The sequence below is a fragment of the Zea mays genome, chromosome 4 (genome assembly GCF_902167145.1).
Source record: "Zea mays cultivar B73 chromosome 4, Zm-B73-REFERENCE-NAM-5.0, whole genome shotgun sequence".
Lineage (NCBI taxonomy): Eukaryota > Viridiplantae > Streptophyta > Magnoliopsida > Poales > Poaceae > Zea > Zea mays.
Genome location: NC_050099.1, coordinates 66250408 through 66255573, shown reverse-complemented (window position 1 = coordinate 66255573; position 5166 = coordinate 66250408).

The following is a 5166-nucleotide window of genomic DNA, read 5'->3' as shown; positions in this document are numbered from 1 at the left end:
ATGAGGCATCATCTAACCTCACTCCACACTAGCATTTGGGATGTTGTTGAGATTAGAGTACAGGTACCATCACCGGGGGATGAAGACTATGATTCGGACGAGGTCATCCAAATCCGACACTTCAACTCCCAAGCCACCACTATACTCCTCGCCTCTATAAGTCGAGAGGAGTATAACAAGGTGCAAGGGTTAAAGAACGCCAAGGAGATTTGGGACGTGCTCAAGACCGCGCACGAAGGAGATGAGGTGACCAAAATCACCAAACGGGAGACGATCAAGGGGGAGCTCGGTCGGTTCTGACTCAACCAAGGCGAGGACCCTCAAGCCATGTACAACCGGCTAAAGACCTTGGTCAATCAAGTGCGCAACCTCGGGAGCAAAAAATGGGATGACCATGAAATGGTCAAGGTTATTCTTAGATCACTCGTTTTTCTTAACCCTACGCAAGTTCAATTAATACGTGGTGATCCTAGATACACACTAATGTCTCCCGAGGAAGTTATAGGAAAATTTGTGAGCTTTGAGTTGATGATGAAAGGCTCAAAGAAAATCATCGAGCAAAATGCATCCTCCACGCCCGAAGCACAACCGGTCGCATTCAAGGCAACGGAGGAGAAGAAGGAAGAGTCTACATCAAGTAGACCCCCCATTGATGCATCCAAGCTCGACAACGAGGAGATGGCGCTCATCATCAAGAGCTTCCGCCAAATCCTCAAGCAAAGGAGGGGAAAGGACTACAAATCCCGCTCCAAGAAAGTGTGCTACAAGTGTGGTAAGCCCGGTCACTTTATTGCAAAATGTCCTTTATCAAGTGACAGTGACAGGGATAACGACAAGAAGGGCAAGAGGAGAGAAAAGAAGAGGTACTACAAGAAGGGCGGCGATGCCCATGTGTGCCGCGAGTGGAACTCCGACGAGAGCTCCTCCGACTCCTCCTCCAACGAGGACGCCACCAACATCGCCGTCACCAAGGGACTCCTCTTCCGCAACGTCGGCCACAAGTGCCTCATGTCCAAGGATGGCAAAAGGAAGAAGGTAAAGTCAAAATCCTCCACTAAATATGCAACCTCTAGTGATGAGGATAATTCTAGTGATGAGGAGGATAATTTGCGCACCCTTTTTGCCAACCTAAACATGCAACAAAAGCAAAAATTAAATGAACTAATTAGTGCTATTCATGAGAAGGATGAACTCTTGGACTCCCAAGAGGACTTCCTAATTAAGGAAAATAAGAAGCATGTTAAGGTTAAGAATGCTTATGCTCTAGAAGTAGAAAAGTGTGAAAAATTATCTAGCGAGCTAAGCACGTGCCATGATATCATTGCCAACCTTAGAAATGAGAATGCTAGACTAATTGCTAAGGTTGATTCAAATGTTTGTAATGATTCGATTTCCAATCTTAAAGATAATAATGCCAATTTGCTTGCTAAGATTGAAAAATTGAATGCTTCTCTGGCTAGCATTAGGATTGAAAATGAGAAATTAATTACTAAGGCTAAAGACATAGATGTTTGCAATACTTCCATTTCCAATCTTAGGAGTGAAAATGACATTTTACATGCTAAGATTGTTGAACTAAAATCTTGCAAACCCTCTACATCTACCGTTGAGCATATTACAATTTGCACTAGATGTAGAGATGTTAACATTGATGCTATTCATGATCACATGGCTATGATTAAACAACAAAATGATCATATAGCAAAATTAGATGCTAAAATTGCCGAGCATGAATTAGATAATGAAAATTTTAAATTTGCTCGTAGTATGCTTTATAGTGGGAGACGCCCTGGCATCAAGGATGGCATTGGCTTCCAACAGGGAGGCAATGTCAAACTTAATGCCTCTCCTAAAAATTGTCTAACTTTGTAAAGGGCAAGGCTCCCATGCCTCAGGATAACGAGGGTTACATTTTGTACCATGTCGGTTATCTCGAGCATAAAATTAGGAGAATTCACTCTAGGAAGTCTCACTCTGGCCCTAATCATGCTTTTATGTATAAGGGTGAGACATCTAACTCTAGGCAATCAACCCGTGCAAAATTGCCTAAGAAGAGAACTCCTATTGCATCAAATGGTTCTAACATTTCATTTAAAACTTTAGATGCATCTTATGTTTTGACTAACAAATCTGGCAAGGTAGTTGCCAAGTATGTTGGGGGCAAGCACAAGGGGTCAAAGACTTGTGTTTGGGTACCCAAAGTTCTTGTATCTAATGTCAAAGGACCCAAAACCGTTTGGGTACCTAAAATCAAGAACTAAATTTGTTTCGTAGGTTTATGCATCCGGGGGCTCAAGTTGGATCATAGACAGCGGGTGCACAAACCATATGACAGGGGAGAAGAAGATGTTCTCCTCCTATGAGAAAAACCAAGATCCCCAACGAGCTATCACATTCGGGGATGGAAATCAAGGTTTGGTCAAAGGATTGGGTAAAATTGCTATATCTTCTGATCATTCCATTTCCAATGTTTTTCTTGTATACTCTTTCGATTATAACTTGCTTTCAGTTTCACAATTATGTAAAATGGGTTACAACTGTCTTTTTACGGATATAGGTGTTACTGTCTTTAAAAGAAGTGATGATTCAATAGCATCTAAGGGAGTGTTAGAGGGTCAGCTATATTTAGTAGATTTTGATAGAGATGAACTCGACACTTGCTTAATTGCTAAGACTAACATGGGCTGGCTCTGGCATCGCCGACTAGCACATGTTGGAATGAAGAATCTTCACAAGCTTCTAAAGGGAGAACACATTTTGGGACTAACAAATGTTTATTTTGAGAAAGACAAGGTTTGTAGCGCATGTCAGGCAGGAAAGCAAGTTGGTGTTCATCATCAACACAAGAACATCATGACGACTGACACGCCACTCGAGCTCCTACACATGGATGGCCCGATTGCTTACATAAGCATCGGCGGGAGTAAGTATTGTCTAGTTATTGTGGATGACTATTCTCGCTTCACTTGGGTGTTCTTTTTGCAGGAAAAATCTCATACCCAAGAGACCTTAAAGGGATTCTTGAGACAGGATCGAAACGAGTTCGGCTTAAGGATCAAGAAAATAAGAAGCGACAACGGGACGGAGTTCAAGAACTCACAAATCGAAGGCTTCCTTGAGGAGGAGGGCATCAAGCATGAGTTCTCTTCTCCCTACACGCCACAACAAAATGGTGTAGTGGAGAGGAAGAATAGAACTCTATTGGACATGGAAATAACCATGCTTGATGAGTACAAGACTTCGGATCGGTTTTGGGCCTAGGCGGTCAACACCACCTGCTACGCCATCAACCGGTTATATCTACACCGAATCCTCAAGAAGACATCATATGAACTCCTAACCGGTAAAAAGCCCAATGTTTCATATTTTAGAGTCTTTGGTAGCAAATGTTTTATTCTTGTTAAAAGAGGTAGAAAATCCAAATTTGCTCCTAAGGCTGTAGAAGGCTTTTTACTAGGATATGATTCAAACACAAGGGCATATAGAGTCTTTAACAAGTCCTCTGGACTAGTTGAAGTTTCTTGTGACATTGTGTTTGATGAGACTAATGGCTCTCAAGTAGAGCAAGTTGATCTTGATGAGCTAGATGATGAAGAGGCTCCGTGCGTCGCGCAAAGGAACATGTCCATTGGGGATGTGTGTCCTATGGAATCCGAAGAGCCTCCACAAGCACAAGGTCGACCATCTTCCTCCATGCAAGCATCTCCACCAACTCAAGATGAGGATGAGGCTCAAAATGATGAAGGAGAAGATCAAGAAGTTGAGCCACCTCAAGAGGAGAGCAATGATCAAGGGGGAGATGCCCATGATCAAGATGAGGAAGATGAACAAGTTCCAAGGCCGCCACACCCAAGAGTCCATCAAGCAATTCAACGAGATCACCCCGTGAACACCATCCTCGGCGATATTCAAAAGGGGGTAACTACTCGATCTCGTGTTGCTCATTTTTGTGAACATTACTCTTTTGTTTCCTCTATTGAGCCACATAAGGTAGAGGAAGCACTTCAAGATTCGGATTGGGTGGTGGCGATGCAAGAGGAGTTCAACAACTTCACTAGGAATGAGGTATGACATTTAGTTCCACATCCTAATCAAAATGTTGTAGGAACCAAGTGGGTTTTCCGCAACAAGCAAGATGAGCATGGGGTGGTGACAAGGAACAAAGCCCGACTTGTGGCCAAGGGATATTCACAAGTCAAAGGTTTGGATTTCGGTGAAACCTATGCACCTGTAGCTAGGCTTGAGTCAATTCGCATTTTACTTGCCTATGCTACTTACCATGGCTTTAAGCTTTACCAAATGGACGTGAAAAGTGCCTTCCTCAATGGACCAATCAAGGAAGAGGTCTATGTTGAGCAACCTCCCGGCTTTGAAGATAGTGAGTACCCTAACTATGTTTACAAACTCTCTAAGGCGCTTTATGGGCTCAAGAAAGCCCCAAGAGCATGGTATGAATGCCTAAGAGATTTTCTTATCACTAATGACTTCAAAGTCGGAAAGGCCGATCCTACACTCTTTACCAAAACACTTGAAAATGATTTGTTTGTATGCCAAATTTATGTTGATGATATCATTTTTGGGTCTACTAACGAATCTACATGTGAAGAGTTTAGTAGGATCATGACACAAAAATTCGAGATGTCTATGATGGGGGAGTTGAAGTACTTCTTGGGATTTCAAGTGAAGCAACTCCAAGAAGGCACCTTCATTAGCCAAACGAAGTACATTCAAGTTATACTCAATAGGTTTGGGATGAAGGATGCCAAGCCCATCAAGACACCCATGGGAACCAATGGGCATCTCGACCTCGACACGGGAGGTAAATCCGTAGATCAAAAGGTATACCAGTCGATGATAGGTTCTTTGCTTTATTTATGCGCATCTCGACCGGACATTATGCTTTCCGTATGCATGTGTGCAAGATTCCAAGCCGATCCTAAGGAAGTTCACCTTAGGGTCGTAAAACGAATCTTGAGATATTTAGTTTATACTCCTAAGTTTGGCCTTTGGTACCCTCGGGGATCCACATTTGATTTAATTGGTTATTCGGATGCTGATTGGGCGGGGTGTAAAATTAATAGAAAGAGCACATCGGGGACTTGCCAGTTCTTGGGAAGGTCTCTGGTGTCTTGGGCTTCAAAGAAGCAAAATTCTGTAGCTCTTTCT